Raw genomic sequence first — 13,344 nt, forward strand, 5'->3', positions numbered from 1 at the left:
GAATGAATATAAAAGCTAAAATATAAAACTCTTGAATAAATCATACATGATATTCAAGACCTTGAACTAGTAGATGATTTCTTAGCTGTATCACAAAAAGTACAGGCAACTAAAGGAAAAATAGATAAATTAGACTTTATCAAAATTGAATGCTTCTATACATCAAAGTAAGTGCTTGAGAGAATGAAAAGGTAACACAGGATGGAAGAAAATATTTGGAAATCATATATTAATAATATAGGCTAAGTGTCCAGAATATGTGTATCTATATCTGTAACTATTTATATTTCTAAATACATGTATATTATATCTCTCTATATATACATGTTGAATGGAATGAAACTGATAGCATGTCACAAAACTGAAGAACAAAAAGACAATTTAATTTTAAAATGGACAAAAATTCCAGAGAAGACATGGAAATGATCAACATTACACGGAAGGTACTAAAGATCATTAGTCACTAGGGAATTGCAAACCAAAAGCAAAAAGAACTATAACATCACATTTACTTGGTTGGCTGTAATTTAAAAAAAATCAGAAAATAACAAGTATTGGTGACAATATGGAAAAAAGCTAGAACATTTGTACTTTGCTGGTAGAAATGCAGCTACTATGTTAACTGGTTGGATAGTTTCTCAAAAAGTTAAATGTAGAATTACCATATGACTTTGCAATTCTGCTCTTAAGTATAACCAAAAGGGACTCAAACCAATGTTCGCCAAGGAATGTTCAATGCAGCATTGTGTTAGTCAGTTTTTCACTGCTGTAAGCAGAATACCTGACAAGAACAACTTAGACGACATAATGTCTATTTTGGGCTCATAGTTTCAGAGGTCTCAGTTCATACTTGGTCAACTCAATTGCTTTAGGCCCAAGGTGAGACAGAACATCATGGCAGAATTGTGTGGTGAAAGAAGATTTTCAGCTCATGAGAGCCAGGAAACAGAGAAATCAATGAGCCAGGGACAAATACAATCCTTACAGGGATGACCCAGGTGACCTCCTCCAGCCATGTCCCATCTGCCTACAGTTACCACCCAGTAATGCACTGAATTATTAATCCATCAAATGAATTTTTCTATCAATTAAGTATAGCTCTCATAACCTAGTCATTTAACTTCTGAACATACCTATATTGTCTAACTGATGAGGTTTTGGGAGAACACCTCATATCCAAACCATAACAAGCAGTATACACAGTAGGAAAGAAGTGAAAACAGTTGACAAATGGATAAGCAAAATGTGGCATATCTGTACAATGGAAAATTACTTAACTGTAAAAATGATTAAAGTACTGACACCTGCTGCAATAGGAATGAACCTTGAAAACATTGTGCTTTGTGAAAGAAGCCAGACACAGGGTATTAGATATATGTGATCCCATTCATATGGAACCCGGAAGATGTAAATTCAGAGACAGGCAGTGGACTACGGGATTCTACAAATTACAGGGAGAAAAATGAAAGGTGTCTTCTTAATGGGTATGAGGTTTTCTGCAGAGGTGATGAAAATATCTTGGAACTAGATAGACAGGATGATTATACAACATTGTAAATGTACTAAATACCTCTGCATTTTATTATGTAAATTTTATTTTAAAATAACAAAACAAAAAAGAAGGGATAAAGACTTAGATAAATAAAAATGCCAGTAGACCAGAACTACAAAAAGGAAATTAAATCAAAGCAGCCATAAGCAAGGAAAAAAATATAAAAGCAGAAATCAATGAAACCAAGAACAAAAGAATCAGAGAAAAAAAATCAACAAAACCCAAAGCTGTTAATTGAAATAAAATCAATAAAATTGACCAAGAAAAGGAAACCAGAAAGACACCAATTACACCTATCTGGAATGAGCTGGAGATGCAGCTCAGTGGGACAGCGCTTGCTTACCATGCCCAAGACCCTGAGTTGAGTCCCCAGACTTCAAAACACAAATATCAGGACTGAAAGAGTAGCCATAAAAGGGACAGTTAGAATCTAGTCTATGACCCCAAATTCAGCAAGTTAGGCAAATGAACAAATCACCTGAAAGACACAAACAGCCAAATCATATTCAAGAAGAATTAGATAACAAGATAAGTTCTGTATATTTTCTTCAAATAGTTTAATCTGTAGTTAAAACCTTTCTGATGAACACACGAGCCAGGCATGGTGGTACATTTCTGTAATCCTTGTGACTGAGGAAGCTGAGGCTCAGTTTGAGATCAGCCTTAGCACTTAGCAACTCTCAAATACAAACTAAAACATGCTGGGGGTGTCCTCAGAGGTAGCAGACCACAGGTTCAAGCCCAGTACCACAAAAAAACAAACAGACCAAAAGAAACTTCCAGAACCAGATGGCTTTGCAGGCAAACTCCACCAATAAGCAAGAATCAGATTATCTGAATTCCACACAAATTATTTCAGAATAAACAATGGGAGAGAATAATTCCCAACTCATTTTATATTATAGGAACTGTCCTGATATAACCACACAAGGACATTACAAGAAAATAAAGCTATAGGCTAATATCCTTTATAAACATAGTTGCAAATATTCTGAAGAAAATATTAACAAATTCAAGAATATACACAAAGGTCAATACATCAGGTTTAAGTGGTATTTATTACGGAAGTTAAAGGTTGATTCAACATGCAAAAATCAAGCAATGTAATTTACCATATCAACAGGTTAAAGAAAAAACATACAAGAATCAAAATAGATGCAGAAGAAATGGCTTGACAATATCCGGTGTCTCTTATGGTTTGAATGTGGATTGTGCCCCAAAGTCTCATGTGGTGAAGGCTTGGTTCCCAGTGCAGCAATGCTCAGAGCTGCAGGCTGTGAGAGGTAGCCCTGATTGAAGGCAGTGGGTCTTGGAGGCATGCCCTGGGGGTTGTACCTTGTCCCTAGCCCCTTCCTCTCTCTTTCTCTCTGTTTCCTGCCCTCAATGAGATGAGCAATTCTGGGCCACCATGTCCTCTCTGGCACAATGCTCTGCCTCACCATAGACCCACAGCAATGGAGCCAGCAGACCATAGATGGAGAACTCCGAAATGATGAGCCAAAGTCTTTCCACCTCTTCAGTTATTTGTGTCAGGTATTTTTGTCCCAATGATGACACAATGTCCACTTCTGATAAAAACCTCTCACCAAACTGGAAGTTGTAGGAAATGAGTTCAGTGAGATAAAGGGCATCTGCAAAGAGCCTACAGCTGGCATTGTTTGCTGGCAACAAACTGAATGTTTTCCCCCTCAGATGAGAAGCTTGGCAAGAAGTGCTACTCTCCTCTTCAGTGTTGTACTGGGGACCCTAGACACTATAGGAAGGCAAGAAAAAGAAATAAAAGACATGCAAATTCTAAAAGAAGGGGAAAAACTATTCCTACTTGGAGTAAAATGATTGTCTTTATAAAAAATGCCAAAATGAAAATCGTTTATAAAATTACTTGAACTAAAAGGGAAGTTTAGCAAGATCATAGGCACAAGACCAATATATAAAACTAAACTAGAGCTAAAATTTATCTTTGTAAAGTATTATTTTAAATACAGGCATGGTAGCACATGCCTATAATCCCAGCAACTCGTGAGGGAAAATACCAAGCTTAAGGCCAACCTTGACAACTTAACAGAAACTTGTCTCAAAATAAAAAGTAAAAAGGACTGGGATGTAGCTCCATTGTAGAGCACACTGCGTTCATTTCCTAGTACCCCCCAAAAAAGTTTTCTTTAAAATAGCTCTAAAAATATCCATGAAATACTTAGACATAAATCTTCCTAAATGTGTGCAAAATCTGCATATATTGTCCAAAACAGTGACGAAAAAATTTGAAGAACTAAATAAATAATAATATGATATGTATGAGGTTTATGGATTCAAAATCTTAATATTGTTAAGTATGTCAATTTTCTGTATATTGATCTAAGAATTCACCAAAATTTCAATCAAAATTCCTGCAGAAAATAAAAATTTTGTGTAGGAGAAATTAACACATTGGTTTAAATTTTTTTTCTTTTTAGACACATGAAAGAACAAGAATAGCCAAAACAATTTTGGAAGGGAAGAACAAAATGAGAAGACTTACCACTCTTGGGTTATAGAAACCTAGATATGTGCTGCATGGTACTAGAGAAAGGATACCCTTGTATAGCAACAGAGCAGAAGAGAGCCCAGGAATAGACCCACATGTATGTGGTTAATTGAGTCTTCCTGAAGTGTAACAATAATCCAATGTAGAAAATACAGCCTTTCAAAAAAAAAAAAAAAAGTGTGAGAACAATTGAATTCTCTACATACAAAATAAGCCAACAAGCATGAAAATCCTTGATCTGTACATTAAAACCTATTCAAAAATTATCTCTAAGTGGATTCATGACCTAAAATATAAAACTATACAACTCTTACAAGAAACAGAGAAAAATTTTTGTTAGCTTGTGACCTTGAGAGTTAGGGTAAGTGTTCTTGCACACATGCTAAAGAAGATTCTCATAGCTCTGCTTTCTGATCACTGATCATCATGTGAGCGTCTTCCCTCCACCACACTCTTCCACTGTCCTCTCCTGACTCACCTGGAGCCCCCAAAACGGAGCCAACTGACCATGAATTGAGACCTCCGAAACCAGCTTCCAATGAGAAATCAGATAAAGAGCCTGGGGAAATTATAAAAAATCCCTACTCCCTCTTGACACCATAGGTGATAATGTGCTCTACAATGTCCTAGAGAACACATCATTTTGGTGTAGTACTGCTATGTGAGTGAGGTGCTCCCATCCTTTAGACTCCAATTATTTGAAAGAAAAGGGAATTGAATACCTCTAGTGTAGATAAGATGAGATCTTAGAAAGCACAAAGTCATTAACAAATTTTTAGACTTTAAATACAAGTCTATTGACTTACTATACAAATTCTAATTTTTAAACAAATAAATTTCAGTCTCCATAATTCACTAAAGAAAAAAAAGTCAATATACACCACATTCCATGTCATGAAGGTATGTTGAATAGTGTCTTTCACCACAAGGAGTCAAAAAAGAAACAAAAGATAAAAGAAAATCGGTCCTCAGCGTGGCGAAGTTGGCAGGTAGAACCTTTAAGAGGTGGACAAAGTGAAACATAGTGAGTGATTGGGCATCAAAACAATACTCAATAAACATATGCAGTCAATTGATAAGCCCAGGAAGTCCTGTTATTGTGTGGATGGATGTAGAAAGGTCATATGACAAAATTCAATACCTATGGGTAAAAAAATCTTAGAAAAATAATACCAAAAAGTGCTATGGATTGGTTTTCAAGATGGCGGACTAGAGGATGGCTGCATTTCATGTTGCTCCAGGACTCAGGATTCAAAAGAGGAGATATTGAGAGACTTGGGACCAACTCAAAGCAGCCGGGTGAGTCTCTCCCGTTGGGGAGGCGTCCGGATTGGGGGGTAGTGCCAGAACGCAGGGAACTTTGTGTAGTAGAGCTGCCCAGCGAGACACCCCTCCCCCGCTGTAGCAGTGAATGCGGACAACGGGGAGCATCGTAGAGGAGGCCGCTCAGCACAGCGCTGGGACTCGGAGCAACCACTGGGGCTTCGGGCAGTGGCCTAGAGAAGGGGCTGCGAGGAGAGCTGTTTGGACTCAGAGCAACCACTCCTGAATGCTGGGGCCTGCCTGGGGAGGAGGAGGAGGAGGAGGAGGAGGAGGAGGAGCGTGGCCGCTTGGATTCGGAGTGACTATACCAGAGCTACGGGCGGTTGCCAGAGGAGGAGAGCTGCGTGGCGAGCTGTCTGGACTCAAAGTGACCATTCCTGAACACTGGGGCCTGCCCGGAGGAGGAGAAGGAGGAGGAGGAGGAGGAGGAGGAGGAGGAGCGCGGTGGGTCGCTTGGACTCGCAGTGACTGTGTTGGAGCTCCAGGCGGCTGGTCAGAGGAGGAGGCAAGTGGTGAGTTGTTTGGACTCAAAGCGACCACTCCTGAACACCGGGGGGCTGCCTGGAGGAGGAGCGTGGTGGGTCTCTTGGTCTCGAGTGGTCGCACCAAAGCTCCAGGTGGCTGCCCAGAGGAGGTGTGCAGCAGGTCACGTGGACTCAGAGCAACTCAGAGCGACTCAGAGTGACCACTCCTGAACACCTGGGGGGCTACCTGGAGGAGGAGGAGGAATAGGCCTGGTCACTTGGACTTGGAGTGACTGCCCAGGGCTACGGGCGGTTGGCAGGAGGAGGAGGAACGCAGTGAGTGGCTTGGACTCCTAGTGACCGCACCGGAACACCAGGCGGCTGTCTGGAAGAAGAGGTGTGCTGCGGGTCGCTGGGACTCTGAGCGATTGTACGGGGCTCCAGGTGGCTGATCAGAGGAGGGGCTGCATAGCCAGGCGATTAGGTGCAGAGCAGGGTCCCAGGACCTAGGAGGCTTCTTGGTGGAAGAGCCACACAGAGACATGCTTAAGGGCGGAGCAAAGGTTCCAGCACTGCGGGCAGATTCTCTGAGGAGAGGCAGCCTAAGGAGACTCATCTGAGAAGGGTGAGGCTCCCAGGCCCAGGAGGTAGGTCCAGGCCCCTGGGAACGTTGCAGAGGAAGGCAGCCCAGCCCAGGTGCTAGCTGTAGATTGAGGGGAACCTCTAGGAGGGGAACTGACCAGCGAGACCTCCCCACCAGGTGAGTCTTCCCTGCCGGGTGAGGTTTTCCCACAAGGACGGTAAAACCAGAGACACAGGCCCAAACTGGCCTTACCTCAGCCCGCAGCCTAGTTTCCCTTTGGATGACCATTGGTCAACAAGTGGAGGCACCTCTGCCCACTAGCAGGGAATATACCCCACCTGAAGGCCACCACCCCTAGAGAGGCAGCTTCCCTGTGGAGCACCACACTATCAACTTCCTCCAATACTTCAGCCTACTGAAGGCTAAGAGGGGATATACTAGAAATCTTCAGGGACATTATAAGTCAATAGAGGAAATCTGCAATATCTCAGCGGTCCACTGATACTTGAACAATATGAGAAAACAAGAGAAGAAAATGACCCAAACAAATTTAGATGTTACATCAATAAAACCCAATGACAGCATGGCAGAAGAAATGACAGAAAAGGAGTTCAGAATGTACATAAAAAAATGATCAGGGAAGCAAACGATGAGATGAAAGAGCAAATGCAGGCACTGAATGATGAGATGAAAGAGCAAATGCAGGCATTGAATGATCGTACCAATCGACAGTTAAAAGAGCAAATACAGGAAGCAAAAGATCATTTCAATAAAGAGTTAGAGATATTGAAAAAAAAAAACAAACAGAAATCCTTGAAATGAAGGAAACAATAAACCAAATTAAGAACTCCATAGAAAGCACATCCAATAGGATAGAACACCTGGAAAACAGAACCTCAGACTTTGAAGACAAAATATTTAACCTTGAAAACAAAGTTGAACAAACAGAGAAGATGGTAAGAAATCATGAACAGAATCTACAAGAACTATGGGATATCATGAAAAGGTCAAATTTAAGAATTATTGGGATTGAGGAAGGCTTAGAGAAACAAACCAAAGGAATGAACAATCTATTCAATGAAATACTATCAGAATATTTCCCAAATCTGAAGAATGAAATGGAAAATCAAGTTCAAGAGGCTTATAGGACTCCAAATATACAAAATTACAACAGACCCACACCAAGGCACATTATAATGAAAATACCTAACATACAAAATAAAGAATTTTAAAGGCTGTGAGAGAAAAGAACCAAATTACATTCAGGGGGAAACCAATACGCATATCAGCAGATTTTTCAATCCAGACCCTAAAAGCTAGAAGGGCCTGGAACAACATTTTTCAAACTCTGAAAGAAAATGGATGCCAACCAAGAATCTTATACCCATCAAAACTTACCTTCAAATTTGATGATGAAATAAAATCCTTCCATGATAAACAAAAGCTAAAAGAATTTACAAAAAGAAAGCCAGCATTACAGAACATTCTCAGCAAAATATTCCATGAGGAAGAGATGAAAAACAAAGAAGCAAATCAGCAAAGGGAGGAATTATCCTAAAGGAATTGTCAAATAAAGGAGGAACCAAGTCGTGTCAAATAAATAAATAAATAAATAAAATTTAAAAAATAAACCAAATGACCGGAAACCAAATCATATCTCAATAATAACCCTGAATGTTAATGGCCTGAATTCATCAATCAAAAGACATAGACTGACAGATTGGATTAAAAAGAAAGATCCAACAATATGTTGCCTGCAAGAGACTCACCTCATAGAAAGAGATACTCATAGACTAAAGGTGAAAGGATGGGGAAAAACATACCATGCACATGAACTCAGCAAAAAAGCTGGGGTATCCATCCTCATTTCAGATAATGTGGACTTCAAGCCAAAGTTAGTCAGAAGGGACAAAGAAGGACATTTCATACTGCTTAAGGGAAGCATAAATCAGCAAGATATAACAATCATAAACATCTATGCCCCAAACAGTGGCTCATCCATGTATGTCAAACAAATCCTTCTCAATTTCAGAAACCAAATAGACCATAACACAATAATACTAGGAGATTTTAACACACCTCTCTCACCACTGGACAGATCTTCCAAACAAAAATTGAACAAAGAAACCATAGATCTCAATAACACAATCAATAATTTAGACTTAACGGACATTTGTAGAATATACCATCCAAACAAGAGCGAATACACTTTCTTCTCAGCAGCACATGGATCCTTCTCTAAAATAGACCATATATTATGCCACAAAACTAATGTTAGCAAATACAAGAAGATAGAGACACTACCTTGTATTCTATCAGATCATAATGGATTGAAGTTAGAAATAAATGAAAGAGTAAAAAACAGAAACTATTCCAACACCTGGAGATTAAACAATATGCTATTATATGATGAATGGATAACAGAAGATATTAGGAAGGAAATTAAAAAATTCTTAGAGGTAAATGAGAACAAAGACACATCATATCAAAATCTCTGGGACACTATGAAAGCAGTACTTAGAGGGAAATTTATTTCATGGAGTGCATTTAATACAAGAAGTAATACTCAACAAATAAACGACCTAACACTACAGCTCAAAGCCCTAGAAAAAGAACAGACCAGCACCAAAAGTAGTAGAAGACAGGAAATAGTTAAACTCAGAGCTGAAATCAATGAAATTGAAACAAAAGAAACAATACAAAAAATTGACAAAATAAGTAGTTGGTTCTTTGAAAAAATAAACAAAATTGATAAACCTTTAGCCACACTAACAAAGACGAGAGAAAACCGAAATCACTAAAATTCGGAATGAACAAGGAAATATCACAACAGACACGATTGAAATACAAAACATAATTAGAAGCTATTTTGAAAATCTATACTCCAACAAAATAGAAAATTTCGAAGACATCAACAGGTTTCTAGAGACATATGAATTGCCTAAACTGAACGAGGAGGACATACACAATTTAAATAGACCAATTTCAAGTAATGAAATAGAAGGGGTCATCAAAAGCCTACCAACAAAGAAAAGTCCGGGACCAGATGGGTTCTCAGCCGAGTTCTACAAAACCTTTAAAGAAGAGCTCATTCCAATACTTCTCAAAGTATTCCATAAAATCGAAGAGGAGGGAACCCTCCCAAACTCATTCTATGAAGCCAATATCACCCTGATACCTAAACCAGACAGAGACACATCGAGGAAAGAAAATTTCAGACCAATATCCTTAATGAACATCGATGCAAAAATCCTGAACAAAATTTTAGCAAATCGCATACAAAAATATATTAAAAAGATAGTGCACCATGATCAAGTGGGTTTCATCCCAGGGATGCAAGGTGGGTTCAACATCAGGAAATCAATAAATGTCATTCACCATATCAATAGACTTAAAGTCAAGAATCACAGGATTATTTCAATAGATGCAGAAAAAGCATTTGATAAAATACAGCACCCCTTCATGCTCAAAACACTAGAAAAAATAGGGAGAGTGGGAACATTCCTTAACATTGTAAAGGCCATTTAGGCTAAGCCCATGGCCAATATCATTCTAAATGGTGAAAAACTGAAAGCATTCCCCCTAAAAACTGGAACAAGGCAGGGATGCCCTCTTTCACCACTTCTATTCAATATCATCCTTGAAACTCTAGCCAGAGCAATTAGACAGACCAAAGAAATTAAAGGGATACGAATAGGAAAAGAAGAACTCAAACTATCCCTATTTGCTGATGATATGATTACATACTTAGAGGAACCAGGAAATTCCACCAGAAAACTTTTAGAACTCATAAGCGAATTCAGTGAAGTAGCAGGATATAAGATCAATGCACATAAATCTAATGCATTTTTATACATAAATGATGAATCTTTGGAAAGAATAATCAGGAAAACTACCCCATTCACAATAGCCTCGAAAAAAAATAAAATACTTGGGAATTAATCTCACAAAAGAGGTGAAAGACCTGTACAATGAGAACTACAGAACACTAAAGAAAGAAATTGAAGAAAACCTTAGAAGATGGAAAGATCTCCCATGTTCTTGGATAGGAAGAATTAATATTGTCAAAATGGCCATACTACCTAAAGTGCTATACAGATTCAATGCAATTCCAATTAAAATACCAATGATGTACCTTACAGAAATAGAGCAAGCAATTATGAAATTCATCTGGAAGAATAAGAAAACCAGAATAGCTAAAGCAATCCTTAGCAGGAAGAGTGAAACAGGGGGTATCACAATACCAATCTTCAACTCTACTACAAAGCAATAGTAACAAAAACGGTATGGTATTGGTACCAAAATAGACAGGTAGATCAATGGTACAGAATAGAGGACACGGGGGCTGGGAAGGTAGCTCAGTTGGTAAAGTGCTTGCCTTGCAAGCACAGAGCCCAGGGTTTGATCCCCAGCACCGCAAAAAACAAAAAAACAAAAAAACAACAACAAAAAAAATTTCAGAATAGAGGACACGGACACAAACCCAAATAAATACAATTTTCTCATACTAGACAAAGGGGCCAAAAATATGCAATGGAGAAAAGATAGCCTCTTCAACAAATGGTGCTGGGAGAATTGGAAATCCATATGCAACAGAATGAAACTAAACCCATATCTCTCACCATGCACGAAACTAAACTCAAAATGGATTAAGGACCTCGGAATCAGACCAGAGACCCTGCAAATTATAGAAGAAAAAGTAGGTCCAGATCTTCAACATGTCGGCTTAGGACCAGACTTCCTCAACAGGACTCCCATAGCACAAGAAATAAAAGCAAGAATCAATAACTGGGATAGATTCAAACTAAAAAGCTTTCTCTCAGCAAAGGAAACTATCAGCAATTTGAAGAAAGAGCCTACAGAGTGGGAGAAAATCTTTGCCAATCATACTTCAGATAGAGCACTAATCTCCAGAATCTATAAAGAACTCAAAAAACTCTACACCAAGAATGCAAACAATCCAATCGACAAATGGGCTAAGGAAATGAATAGACACTTCACAGAAGAAGATCTACAAGCAATCAACAAACATATGGAAAAATGTTCAACATCTCTACTAATAAGAGAAATACAAATCAAAACCACCCTAAGATTCCATCTCACCCCAATCAGAATGGCGATTATCAAGAATACAAGCAACAACAGGTGTTGGCGAGGATGTGGGGAGAAAGGTACACTCATACATTGCTGGTGGGGCTCCAAATTAGTGCAGCCACTCTGGAAAGCAGTGTGGAGATTCCTTAGAAACTTGGAATGGAACCACCATTTGACCCAGCTATCCCACTCCTTGGCCTATACCCAAAGGACTTAAAATCAGCACACTACAGAGATACAGCCACATCAATGCTCATAGCTGCTCAATTCACAATAGCCAGATTGTGGAACCAACCTAGATGTCCTTCAATTGATGAATGGATAAAGAAACTGTGGTATATATATATATACAATGGAATATTACTCAGCCATAAAGAATGATAAAATTATGGCATTTGCAGGCAAATGGATGAAATTGGAGACTATCATGCTAAGTAAGATAAGCCAATCTCAAGAAACCAAAGGTCAAATGATATCACTAATAAGTGGATGAGGACACATAATGGGGGGAGGGAGGTGTTAGTGTTAGGGTTAGAGTTAGGGTTAGGGAGGGGGGCAAGAATGGAGGAAGGAAGTACTGTATAGAGGGAAAAGAGGGGTGGGAGGGGTGGGGGGAAGGGAAAAAATAACAGAATGAATCAAACAACAATACCCTATGTAAATCTATGATTACACAATGGTATGCCTTTATGCCATGTACAAACAGAGAAACAACATGTATCCCATTTGTTTACAATTAAAAAGAAAAAAGAAAAAAAATGTGCTATGGATTAAATTATATCTTGTAGAGCATTTGTATAGGTTCTAATCCCACACCTAGAAATAAGGCCTTTTTTCAGAAATGGCAATAGTATGATGTAATTACCTAAGAAGGGGTCATAAGGGAATGGGGAAAGCATTTGTTTCCATGGGATGTGACCTTATAAGGATAGCATGGTGGCCTGCTCATTCATGAGCCTTTTGTCGTTATAAGGAGAGCAGGACAAGTTCCTGACTCACTGTGCCCAGTGTCCAGTAATGATTATCTTCTCTCCTATCTAATTGATTTTTTACATGAAACAGTTGAATTTCCATCCTTGATGTTAGGGATGTCCTACAGGTGTGTCTGTGCACTTCCCCTGGACATTCCCTATAGCAGGAGACAGGGAAATCACTCTGGTGTGAACCTGTAGCAGCATAGCTTCAGTACCAGAAAATGCTGTTCCTGTACATCTCTATGTATCCCCCCAGTTACTGGTGTCACACTGTAATGCCTATGCATCCTGTGTAGGACTGTATAAAGTTTAAGACAAGCCTTCCCCCCCAACACACCCACAAGTGTTAATACCTGCTCTACGGCGTTTTAAGAAAACACATCAATTGTTATAGTATCACCATGTGAGTGAGGAGCTGCCATCCGTTAAACACTAGTTATTCAAAGTTGGAAGAAAAAGGAATTGACTACCTTGATATTCAATATAGATATGTTGTGCTCTTTCAAAGACCAAAGATATTAAAGATTTTTATACTGAAAGTGAAAGGTACATTGAAGTTCCCCATGAATATTAATTGCTAAACAAGTAAATATCATTCTCCATAGCTCATGAAAGCAAACACTGTCTGGAGTCCTTCCTTATTCCCATTCTGAAAATGGAAGAGGTTCTGGAGGCTCCAAAGGTAGATGACCACTGGGAGTTATGGTCAGGCCTGTAGAGAAATATCTACATGGTGATGGAGCAGGCAGGAGGGGGCCAGCTCTTGACCACGTCCCGCAGGGTGGCATGCAGGAGGAAGAAGCTCTCAGACTGTTCCGCCAGCTGGTGTG

General features: G+C 39.2%; 2 protein-coding genes and 1 long non-coding RNA gene across 8 annotated transcripts in view; 1 reads left to right on the forward strand and 2 right to left on the reverse strand.

Moving 5' to 3' along the window:
* LOC306664088 (platelet-derived growth factor receptor beta-like) overlaps nucleotides 1–3,107 on the reverse strand; it is a 56,792-nt gene extending 53,685 nt beyond the window's left edge. For all 6 annotated transcript variants that reach the window (XR_013764626.1, XR_013764627.1, XR_013764628.1 and 3 more), the window contains exon 1: nucleotides 2,694–3,107. The gene's annotated coding sequence lies outside the window, so the exon portion shown is untranslated. The remainder of the gene's footprint in view (nucleotides 1–2,693) is intronic.
* The window catches only part of LOC306664098, a 114,589-nt gene that overhangs the window by 83,522 nt on the left and 17,723 nt on the right, over nucleotides 1–13,344 (reverse strand). The gene's annotated exons all lie outside the window — the stretch shown is intronic.
* Nucleotides 1–13,344, forward strand: part of LOC306663430 (platelet-derived growth factor receptor beta-like) — a gene marked incomplete at its 3' end in the record, with an annotated part of 90,171 nt that overhangs the window by 65,342 nt on the left and 11,485 nt on the right. The gene's annotated exons all lie outside the window — the stretch shown is intronic.

Source organism: Sciurus vulgaris (genome assembly GCF_902686455.1).
Source record: "Sciurus vulgaris genome assembly, chromosome: 6".
Classification (NCBI taxonomy): Eukaryota; Metazoa; Chordata; class Mammalia; order Rodentia; family Sciuridae; genus Sciurus; species Sciurus vulgaris.